At 45.7% G+C, this 12506-nt stretch overlaps 1 protein-coding gene across 1 annotated transcript in view; it reads left to right on the forward strand.

Annotated features, from left to right (window-relative positions):
• KSR2 (kinase suppressor of ras 2) overlaps window positions 1-12506 on the forward strand; it is a 387866-nt gene that overhangs the window by 59995 nt on the left and 315365 nt on the right. The window lies entirely within an intron of this gene.

Raw genomic sequence — 12506 nt, forward strand, 5'->3', positions numbered from 1 at the left:
AGACCATAGGATAAGAGGGGTACAACTTCACACAATTCCTGCTACCAGAACTCCGTATCCCATTCCCTCCCCTGATAGCTTTCCTATTCTTTAACCCTCTGGGAGTATGGACCCAGGGTCATTATGGGGGATTGTATGTTTTTTCTTTAAGAAATATATTAAGAAATATGTATCTCGGGGCTGAGTGGTGACATGGTGGCACACCTGGTTGAGGGCACATTTACAGTGCACAAGGATCCAGATTCAAGCCCCAGACCCCATCTGCAGGGGAATGGTGAGGCAATGCTACAGAGGTCTCTCTATTTCTCACTTCCATCTCAATTTCTCTCTGTTTCTATTCAAAGTAAAATAAAAATAAAAGAAACATAGTACATCTTAAAGTTGAAGAAGCGAGTGCTATAACTGCTTTAGCAGAGCTGATGCAGAGTTTATGTTGATAACATCTGGTAGTGAATACCAGACATCATTGGTTTGGGAGGTGCCAAGCCCTCTGAACTTTGTGAATAATGTCCTTTTTGGATGTGACAAAGCAACATAGGTGAGAACTCAGAGGCCCTTTCCCCAGGACCCCACTCTGGAACACTTCATGGGAGGCTCGCACCTGCCTTCTAAACTGAAATTTGAGTGACGAGTTCCCAATGCAACCACAGTCTAGAGCCTCTTTTCAGGAATCCCTGAAATGATGCTTTATGACACCCTGCACTGTAACCAGAGGATACAGATGAGCTCTGACCCTGCCTGTGCAATGCAGAACATTTTTTTTGGGGGGGGGGAGTGGGCTGTGTTCATTTATTCTGTCTTTGAAAAGTCATACTAGTAGCACATTTTCTACTGCATCATATAAGCTGCTCCACGTCAGCACACCAAGCATGCTCTTTTTTGTTTCAGTAGTTGCCTGTTATTTCACTGTCGTGAGGGATGGTGACTTATTGCTGACTCATGAATCTAAATGAATCATCCATTTGTTTAACAAATATCGTGTGCCTTTTCCATTTGCGGATTTGCCATTTAGATGTCTAGTTTGGTGAAGCGGTGCCCATCTTTTGTCCATTTTTCTATTAATCACCTGCCTCTTTCTCATCAGTAGATACAAGTTCTTTATAGAGTTATATCAGTACAGCTACTGAGAACATTTTCTCTTCCGTGAGCTGACTTTTCAGTCTTTCTCAATTCTTGTTGTCTCCAAGGGATCTTATGAAATCTGGAAGTTGTTTGTAAAAAATAAAGGAAGTTTAAGGTGTGATAATATTTTCAAGGAATAATGCCAAAGCTAGAGACATAGGCTTCAAGGGCCATGGACAACATTCATCTCTGCCTTCTCGTGTCTTCGCCTACAAGAGCAGGTGCAGAGCAAGACTCATGAAGCAAAAACTCATTTTTAAATAAATATATTGTATTTATTGGATATTGACAGACATAAATTCCTAGGGGAGGGGAGATAGAGAGGGAGAGAGAGACACCTGCAGCACTGGTTCACTGCTTGTGAAGCTTTCCCCTGCGGTTGGGAACCAGAGACTTGAACTCTGGACCTTGTACATTATAGCATGTATGATTCATCAGTAAGCCACTGCCTGGTCCCAAGCACTCACTGTTTACTGGGCCAGGCCCAGTGATGAGTGCTTTTCACGTGTGACCCTGACAGCCATCCTGTGAGGCAAGAGTTTTTACAGATGAGGAAATAAGGCCTGTTTCTTCCTGGTAGATTAAAGAGACTAGCAAGTGTGAGGAGGGGTTGTTAAGGATATATCTGGGTGCCTGGGCAGTGGCACATCTACTTAAGTGCACATAGTACTAAGCGCGAGGATCCACACAAGAACCCAAATTCTAGCCCCGGTTGCTCACCTGCAGGGGATGCAGTGAGTGTCTGTCTTTCTCTCTCCCTCTCTGTCTCCCCCTCCTCTTTCAGTTTTTCTGTCCTATCCAATAAAATATATATATAGAAGCCTCTAGAAGCAGTGGATTCATAGTACCTGCACCAAGCCCCAGCAATAACCCTGGAGGCAACAACAACAACAACAAAAACAAGGCTTATCTTTATGAGATGAAGACTTTCTTGGTTGCATCTTGATGTAATGGAAAAAGAATTAGAAAAAGGGAATAGCATGCATACTGTGTGATCAGGGTTATTTAGTGTCATGTGTAATCTTCAGCTAAAATGGCCCAGATGTCAACAACTGTCACATATCTCATATTACCACCAGTCTGTGAGGAAACTGTGCTGCAGAATAAAGCCAGTGAAAAGACACAGGGACTGAGAGTGCAGTGGAAGGAGCCCTGGAGAGTTAGAGCGAAGCACCATCTCCCATCTTACCGCCATCCTTTTGGTAAAAGTGTCAGTCAGCTTGGACCCTCTGTGGAGGGAGCTAGCTAGCTCCAGAGTACATTTGCTGCATAAGACAATAATGGGGTTATTGAAGTGGCGTTCAGAGTTTGTTCAGACAGCCCCCCCCCCTTTCCTGGTAAACTCACACCAAAGACTACTGTTTGGAAAGGAAAATAAAGCTACTTGGTAGGAGCAGTTAGGGGGCAATGGGATGGGTCTTAGAAATCTCCTTTCTTCAGTATTTCATGGATCCCCTGTGGGTTCCCTGAACCCAGTTTGAGATCCATTGCCTGTTGGTCTTGGGAGGTAGACTCAAGTTTGAGTCTTGCTGCTGTGACTAGCTGGCTTCTTGCCCTTGCATGCTTACGCCTGCCCTCTCTCTCCTTTCCTACAAAATCGGGTGAGCTGAGAGAACCTCCCAGACTCACCTTTTGTTTCAGTATTCTATCGAGTGCTCAAACGGCAACTAATTAAACACCAGAGCCAAGTAAGACATTTTACTACCCAAGCATCCCGTGTCTGCAGTGGCTCAAAAGAATATCCTGCAGTCTGCTTGGGGAATTTGAGTTTTTCAGAGTACACAGCTTGGCTCTGCCTTATGTGAGAACGTGCCTTTGTTTGCAGAGGTGCAGCCAGGTGCTGCCTAACAGCCTTCATTGTCAGCATTGGCGGGAACATAGGGCCGTGCCCCTCCATGTAGTCGAGGAGGCATCCCCTCTAGCTTTGAGTCATTGCACTCTAGGATGTGTGTGTGTGTGTGTGTGTGTGTGTGTGTGTGTCTTCACCCCCAACCTCTCCCTCCCTACCCTGGTGAACCAGGCATTTCTTGGAACATGTCTCCTATTCTTGTAACAATCCACAGCTCATGGAACCCTCTCTGACCCTGGAATTCTGTGGGTTCTCTGATTAGAACCCAGGGTGTATTTGTGGCATCCAGTCAGGCTGTGAAAGAACTAAACATCAGCTGACCTCCAGAAGGGGCTGAGTGTGTGAACTGCACTTCTGTTTACAGTTCTACTCCAAGGGCTGGTTGCCTAGGAATATTTTGCCTTGATGCAGTCCCCCGAAAGGTGAAAGAGTGTGTGTGTGTGTATGTGTGTGTGTGTGTGTGTGTGTGTCTTCACCCCCAACCTCTCCCTCCCTACCCTGGTGAACCAGGCATTTCTTGGAACATGTCTCCTATTCTTGTAACAATCCACAGCTCATGGAACCCTCTCTGACCCTGGAATTCTGTGGGTTCTCTGATTAGAACCCAGGGTGTATTTGTGGCATCCAGTCAGGCTGTGAAAGAACTAAACATCAGCTGACCTCCAGAAGGGGCTGAGTGTGTGAACTGCACTTCTGTTTACAGTTCTACTCCAAGGGCTGGTTGCCTAGGAATATTTTGCCTTGATGCAGTCCCCCGAAAGGTGAAAGAGAGAGAGAGAGAGAGAGTGTGTGTGTGTGTGTGTGTGTGTGTGTGTGTGTGTGCGTGCACATTTCTACATTTGCTCTGATTTCAGAGGCCTTGTTTTTCTCACAAAGCAGCCTCCTCGCTTAGTACACATGCCCAAATCTTCAAATATGTAATCCAGAAGGAAGTCAAACTTGGTAAATAATTAGTCTTGCAAAGGGGGGGGAGCATAAACAGCGCCCAAGTTAATGAATCTGCTAGTCCCCCCCATTTCTTTGGTAGTGCACATAAATGGATAGGTGGTGAGTTCATTTGAATGTAATCTCTACTGTGTGTTTCCACATAGGAACTGTTTGCAGTGCCACATGAAATCCAGAAAGCTGTTGTCCTGTGTTGCCCCCCCACCCCCATCTGCCATTTGATCTGTCTGTCCGCTACAGATCCATCCTGCCACATTCATCTTCCCTGGAAACTAATTAACACTTTGCTTCTGCCCAACCCGAACCTTCCGGTCTTTTCCAGCTCTCACAGGGGACTTCCACTTGCTTCTTTTCTTTCTAGAAGAAAGATACTGTGACTATGTTGAAGACCGTGGCAGTTCTCACAGAGGGACAGTGAGAAGATCCTTATGAAGCCTTTATAGGAAGAGGGGAAAAAACAGAGAGAGGAGAACTAAAATAAAAATGAAAAAAAGTAGGAGGTGGCTACACTCTTCCTTTAGATATTTCTGGAAAGCTCTTTTTTTAAATATTTATTTATTTATTCCCTTTTGTTGCCCTTGTTATAGTTATTATTATTGTCATTGTTGGATAGGACAGAGAGAAATGGAGAGAGGAGGGGAAGACAGAGGGGGAGAGAAAGACACCTGCAGACCTGCTTTACCACTTGTGAAGCAACTCCCCTGCAGGTGGGGAGCTGGAGACTCGAACCCTTATCTCTATGCCAGTCCTTAAGCTTTGTGCCACGTGTGCTTAACCTGCTGCGCTACCACCGCCCGACTCCCTTTGGAAAGCTCTTATAGTCCTGTCTCTCCATTTGCATTTTGTGGCTCCACAGTGTGAGGGCAACTCCTTTTAACCTTGTGCTCTTACAGGTGGTTGGTTCGCTGGCAGATTTTTCCATTCACAAATTTTCTGATGCTCACTCTTGTGCTCTCTCTGTCTCCCTTTCTTTCTTTCTTTTTTTCTTTCTTTCTTTCTTTCTTTCTTTCTTTCTTTCTCTCTTTCTCTCTCTCTCTCTCTCTCTCTCTCTCTCTCTCTCTCTCTCCCTCTCTCTGTCCTGCACTCTCTTAATCTCTAAACAGGTCAGGGCAGGAGAGCAGTTTCCACTGTGGCTGACGTCAGTCCCACCCTGCAGATTAGCCAGCTGAGGGTGTTGCGAGAGGGCTGTGCAGCTGTTGTGCCTTCACCTGGAGACCAGATCTCAGCCGAGATACCTGCTCAGTGCTGTCAGGAGCTCCCAGCCCTGTGCACCCCTGTCCAGAGGGCTCCCCTCTCTGAGTTGCCTTCTCTGGCTGAAAGGATGCCATTCACCTGTCCCTGGTCTGCTGAATCAGTTGGGTGCTCTCCCCCAAACTGAGCAGAGAGGGTCTATCACTGAGGCTCATCTCGCAGGCAGGTGCAGGAAGTCAGAACCAGGTGTGAACCTGGCGTTCTCACTTATGTGTTCACTGAGTGGGCAGTGCAGCATCGCTCCACCTCAGCTGGCCAAGGAGTGACAGGGAAGCACTCACAATGGTTGAAAAGTCGCAGGAGTGGTTCCCAAAGTGGGGTCTCTGACACCTGGGACACTGAACTACAGAGATTCCAGACCCTCTGAATCAGCAGCTCTGAGAGCCAGGCAGGGGAGTAAGGTTTTTATTTTATTTTTTTTATTCTGTTCTGTTCTATTCCATTCTGTTTTATCTTTTTGATCAGAGTACAGCTCAGCTCTGGCTATTGGTGGTGCTGGGGAATGAACATACCTCCTGTGCACTGCTGTTGCTCTGTCCTCCTATCCCAGAGTTCTGGTTCTTAACAGCCCCTTTTGTTGGCATAGTGCACACTAAACTTTAAGAACCACTGCTGTTAAAGAGTCATGGAAAAATGGACTGGGTGGTGGTGCACCTGGGTAAGCACACACTTTGCCACGCACCAGGACGCTCGTTCAAGCCCCCAACCCCTGCCTGCAGGGGAGAAGCTTCACTAGTGCTTCACTAAAGCAGTGCTGCAGGTGTCTCTCTTTCTGCCTCCACATCCCTCTCAATTTTTCTTTGTCTCTATCCAAAATAAATAATTAAATCAATTATATGTAAAAAAATAAGAAGAGCCTGTAGGAGATTATTGTCCATTCTGATATAGCTATCTTTAAAAAAGCTGTTAGTGGAGCTGCGTCCAGGATGCCGAGCCAAGGGCCACCAGGCATGGAGCTCCAGGCCGCCGGGACCCAGGCACTGGGGGTGGTGGAGCTGGTGCACCGCCACTGCGGAGCACGCGGGAGGCACCCCTGGGCCGGGGCCAGTGGAGCACAGAGTATCCCAAATGATAATCTTACCCACGGTGAGGGCACTCTTTCTGAAGAGGAAGGCTTCGCTATGGAGGATGAGGATTCCGGTGGGGAACTAAATTCCTGGGAGCTGTCTGAAAGGGTGTCCAGTGACCCACCCAAGGAACAGGCTGCTGACCTTTTTACTGAGGACTGGGACTTGGAATTGAAAGCAGACCAAGGGAATCCATATGATGCTGATGACATCCAGCGTTGTATTACTCCAGAGATCAAACCATGGGTATGCTGTGCCCTGCAAGGAGACCTGATCTATGTTGGCACCACCCATCTCTGCTGATACCCCACTATTCCAAGATGGTGTTTGAAATAGGACAGTTTGATGATGTGGAAGACTGAGCCTGCAGCTTCTTTGCTTGGTGGGTGGGTGGGCCATCCAAACACAAGGTCTCTTCCTTTTGTTGAGGTGAGAGGCCATATCTGAAGAAGCATTCTCAGTGATCCCTGAGGCTAGCACACAGGAAAGTGTTATGTAAGGTCATACTGTCATTCAGTTTTGTTGCTGTTGTTGTTTTCAATGAGTCCTCCTTGGAATGTGTGTTTGTGTTATCAAGGAGAGTTGTGTTCTTTTTAAATAAAGGTGGGGGGAAAAAAGCTGTTACTAAAAAAGTTCCTGAGAGAATCCTGCATACACCAATGCATTCAGAATGCTCTCCAGCCCTGAAGGTGTGTGACAAGTGATTTTACATATAGACTCTCAGATACAGGGTCCTGAGTTTGATCCCCAGAATCACATGTGTCAGAGTGATGCTCTGGTGCTCTCTCTCTCTCTCCTCTCTTCTCTCTCATAACTAAATACTTTTTAAATAAATTGGAGTCTTTCAACAGTGCAAGGAAAAGTATTCCTTTTTCCTTTCTTGGCAATGTACCTTTAGCAAGCATTGGCTTATTTCTTTGCATCAGGCATTTTCAGGGACTGGGGAACAGCTAGCCCACCATAGCCTTACTATGCTCAGGGTCTGCCTGGCCCAGGCACCACCTGGGAGTGCCACGTGACAGCATGGAGGGAGTTCCACACATTTTGGTGCAGTACTGTCTGCCCTATCTTTCTTGTACACTCTAAAATAAAGAATGAAGAGTGTGTGTGTCTCTCTCTGTGTGTGTGTCTCTCTCTGTGTGTGTGTCTCTCTGTGTGTGTGTGTCTCTCTCTGTGTGTGTGTGTGTGTGTGTGTGTCTGTGTGTCTGTGTGTCTGTGTGTGTACAGTCTGTCCAGGGAGGTAGCTCAGCAGCGGTATTGCACATATGCTAGGCTTTGGGCTCATTCCTTGGTGCTGCATGAATTTTCTTTTTTCCAAATTAAATTCAAGGTTATGTTCATCTGCTTAGAAATCCTTTGGCCGGGAGTTGGGTGCAGGTGGCGCAAAGCACAAGGACCAGAGTAAGGATCCCAGTTCGAACCCCCGGCTCACCACCTGCAGGGGAGTCCACTCCACAGGCGGTGAAGCAGGTCTACAGGTGTCTGTCTTTCTCTCCCTCTCTCTGTCTTCCCTTCCTCTCTCCATTTCTCTCTGTCCTATCAACGATGACATCAACAATAACTACAACAACAATAAAAAAGTAAATAAATAAAAAATAAAAAAAGGAGTTCTTTGGCCTTATGCCTTTAGGAAGGTAGATTTTTTTTTTTTTTTTTTGCCACCAGGGTTATAACAGGTGCTTGGTGCTGGCACTACAAATCCACTGCTCCTGGCAGCCATTTTTCTATTTTTTTTCTATTTTTAATTGACAGGATAGAGAGAAATTGAGAGGAGGAGAGAAAGAGAGGAGGAGAGAAAGGCTTCACCACTCATGAAGCCTCCCCTGCAGCTCTTGAGCTTGGTGATATGTGAGCTTAACTGAGTACACCGTCACCAAACCCCTGATAGGGGCCTTTGATAGGCAGGTATTGGAGGCAGTCTCCATCTGGGCTCTGAGTATCAGGCACAAGGGAAACACATGTGCCCCTATATGTCCTTATCAGAAGATATTCCGTATTCAGAGCCAAGTAGAAAAGTTAGTTTAAGCTCTCCTACCCCCGCCATACTCTATAGAAAGTCTGCACTGGGGAGTCGGGCTGTAGCGCAGCGGGTTAAGCGAAGGTGGCGCAAAGCACAAGGACCGGCATAAGGATCCCAGTTCGAACCCCGGCTCCCCACCTGCAGGGGAGTCGCTTCACAGGCGGTGAAGCAGGTCTGCAGGTGTCTATCTTTCTCTCCTCCTCTCTGTCTTCCCCTCCTCTCTCCATTTCTCTCTGTCCTATCCAACAACGACAACAACAATAATAACTACAACAATAAAACAACAAGGGCAACAAAAGGGAATAAATAAATAAAATAAATATTTAAAAAAATATATAAAAAAAAAAGAAAGTCTGCACTGTCAGGTCTTTTTGTACGTCCTCATCAGCCTCATAAACATGGGGACACGGTGCCCTCATAAGTGTAGGAACAGTGGACAGGTTGGAAATGACAATTCCTATTACATAATAACTCATCTTAAAACCAGGAGTCAGTCCCAATTTGTCCTTCAAGTTTTTTTGAATATTTCATTTATCATGACTTCTTTGCATTGATTTTGAGTTTTGTAAGTGTTGCGCTAAATATTGTACATTTTCTTATTTTTTATAGACATTATTATATATTTAATTAAAAAAATTTTTTTGCCTCCAGGGTTTTCACCGGGCCTTGGTGCCTGCACTACAAATCCACTGCTCCTGGAGGCAATTTTTTCCTCTTTTGTTGCCCTTGTTGTTTATCATTGTTATTATTATTGTTATTGTTGTTGTTGTTGGATAGGACAGAGAACTAGAGAGAGGAGGGGAAGATGGGGGAAAGAAAGACAGATATCTGCAGATCTGCCTCACTGCTTGTGAAGCAACCCCCCCCCTGCAGGTGGAGAGCTGGGGACTCAAACCAGGATCCTTGCACTTAGTGCCATGTGAGTTTAACCCACTGTGCTACTGCCTGCTCCCCCCATTTTTTATTGCCACCAGGGTTATTGCCAGGGCTGGGTGCGGCACTATGAATCCATCACTCCCAGTGTCCATCCCCCCCCCCATTTAGTTGGTAGAAATTGAGAGGCAAGGGGGCTAGAAAGGGAGAAAGAAAGACATTTGCAGACCTGCTTCACTACTTATGAAGCCTCCCCCCATACTGCAGGCAGGGACTGGAGGCTCCAGTCTGGATCCTTATGCACTCAACTGGGTCTGCCATGCTTTTATTTATTATCTTCTTCAGTTTTGGTGATCCCCTTAAGGTTTATTTAATATTTTATTTTTAATGGGGGGCAGATATGCACCAGAGCACTGCTCAGCTCTGGCTTATGGTGGGTGGTGCTAGGGATTGAACCTGAGACCTCAGAGCCTCAGGCATGGAAGTTTTTTTGCAGAACTATTATGATGTCTCCCTAGCCTCTCACCTTAAGTTTTGCACCCAACACCCCTTCACACCCCAGTCCTGATTTCCCCCTCATTAGTTACTCCTCACCCCCTCCCTGTCCTGGCATTTTGGTTCATTCTGAAGAATCTGTCACAGTGTCCATCTCTCCACAAATATCAAGATGACTTCTTTGGAAGAGTGCTTCATGTGTCTGAATGTGCTTTGCCAACAGGCTCTCTGCCGGGAAAGATGAGAGCAGCTTTTGGTCTAAGTGATTCAGTGTCTTGTCATGTTTGGAGCACTGTGAAGAGCAAGGACTCCTTGGCTAAAATAGTGGTTGGTTCAGAGGCTTGTGGGTTGTTGAAGCGCCTGTGAAATCCAGAATTTTTCCACGTCACACATTGTCCTCACTTTTGCTTTAAAACATTTTTATTATCTTTATTTATTAAATTGGATAGAGACAGCCAGAAGTCAAGAGGGTAGGGAGAGATAGGGAGAGAGACAGAGAGATACTTACAGCCCTGCCTCACAAAGTTTTCCCCCTGCAGGTGGGGACTGGGGGCTTGAACCCGGGTCCTTGAACATTGTAAATGTGCACTAAACTAGGTGTTCCACCACCCAACTTTGCTTTCTCACAGTTGACAGTGTGGTGGTCTAGTCCCCGTTGGATCAATGCCTTATTGTCTTGTGTACATTCTTTAAAATAAAGTTTTTTTCAAAATTTATTTGTTTTATGAGAGAGATCAGAGCACCACTCTACTGTCTGCAGTGCCAAGGATTAATGCCAGAGCCATGCTCATGTTAGACCTATCTAAGCCACCTTATTAGCATGAGATTGCTGTCATCATCATTGGCATCATAAAATGGAGTATGAGGGGAACTGAACCAAGGTCTCCTGCCTGGGCTCCACTACACAGCTACCCTGGCCCAATTTTTCAGTGTGAGTGTGAGTGTGTGTGTGTGTGTGTGTGTGTGTGCGCGCGCGCGCGCGCGTGCGCGTGAGCATGCTAGAGTGAGACATCAGATCCCTGCTCCACCATCCATGGAGTCCCACCTGCCACTCTCTTTGATGCTTCCATGTGGTGCTGGTGATGAAAGCTAGGGGTTGAACTCAGGCCTCATGCATGGAAGGCCTTCACTGCACCTGCTGAACTCCCACAGTTCCTGAGTACCTCCATAAGCTTGCATGGCCTTTGGTCATGGGCTGATGGTCTCATAACAGGGAAGTCAAAAAAGAAAAATCAGTAGTTATAAGTTGTAAGATGCATTTTCCCGTCTATAACATCTTGAAAATCCCATTTGCAATCCTACTTTGGTCTATTGTGAAAATGAAACCTTTATAAAATCCCTGGCACGTGGTAGGTTTTTTTATATTTAGTAGCCATTATTTATTTCCAGAATTAGGCTTTTGTGCATGTGCTGTTTCACTGCTCTTGGGCTGACTTTTTCATTTAGACAGAGAGAAATAAAGAGAGAAAGAAAGTATGAGACCACAGAACATAGCTTCCTCTGGTATGTTCACAGAACATAGGCTCTTCTGCGTGGTGCCAGAGCTCAAACATGGGCTATCTGCATGGCAGAGTACATGCCCTACCCAGTAAGTTATCTTTTCAGCCCCAATACTGTAGTTATTTTAAGATTTATTCATTTATTAATATGAGGGAGAGAGAGAGAGAGAGGACACACACCAGAGCATCCTTGGCATGTGTGATGCCAGGGATGAATTTGAGATGATGCCTGCACAAGTCTGGTGCTCTTTCCTCTCTGTCGCCTCTCAGCCCACCTTATTATTTTAAATGTTATTTCTTTTCCTGGTTTCCTCTCCTTTCCCTTGATGGGTCCAATCATTGCTCTTTGAGTAGCTGTTTGCTATCAAGAGTCTCTTTCTCTTTATTACCAAAGCACTGCTCAGCTCTAGCTTATGCTGGTTCAGAGTATTAGATCTACAACTTCTGAGCCACCATGCTGTGTGTCCCTAGCCAGTGTCTTGTTTATTTATTTATGTATGTTTGTTTATTTTATAAACAGGGTTATTATTGGGGCTCAGTGCTGACACTATGAACCCACTGCTCCCGGCAGCCATTTTTTCCCCCTGCTTGTTTTTATTTGAAAGGGACAGAGAGAAATTGAGAAGGGGAGAGGGAGAGAGAAAGATAGACACCTGCAGACCTTCTTCACCACTCATGAAGTGGCCTCTCTGTAAGTGGGAAGCAGGGGCTCAAACTTGGATCCTTGTGCATGGTAATATTTGTGTTTAACCGAGTGCGCCACTGCCCAGCCCCCATTCTCAGTTGTAAGTAGAATCTGTTCTCAATGGCTGCATCTTTCTAGTATGCTTCCTTACTAGATGTATTTTGGAAAAATAAACTCTGTATAAGTAATCAAGGACCTATGTAACAGCTTTCTATTGACACATATGGAATTTAAAAGCCTAAAAATATTATAGCTTTTAAACTTTATTTATTTTAGAACAGATAGGACAAAGAGAAATTGAGAAGGAGAAGGAAATAGAGTGGAAAAGAGACAGAGAGACACCCACAACACTGTTGCATGGCTTTTGAAGTTTTTTCCCCTGCAGATGGGGACCAGGGGCTTGAACCTGGGTCCTTGTGCATGGTAATACTTTCACTTCACCAGGTACACCACCACCCAGCCCCAGCCTACAAACTTTAAAGCTGTGCACATTTAGTATCTCTGGGTTTCCGTGGGCCACAGGTCCAGGTGTGGCTCAGTGAGTGCCTGTGCTGAATCTTACAGGCTGCAGCCAGATTGATGACTGGGCTGTGTTCTCATCTGAAGGTGTAACTGGAGAAGACACTTCTTCTGAGCTCATTTGTGTTGTTGGAATGTATTTCTTTGAAATGTTATGATGGAGGGCTCTGGCTTTCTGCTG

This window comes from Erinaceus europaeus, chromosome 6 (genome assembly GCF_950295315.1).
Source record: "Erinaceus europaeus chromosome 6, mEriEur2.1, whole genome shotgun sequence".
Classification (NCBI taxonomy): domain Eukaryota; kingdom Metazoa; phylum Chordata; class Mammalia; order Eulipotyphla; family Erinaceidae; genus Erinaceus; species Erinaceus europaeus.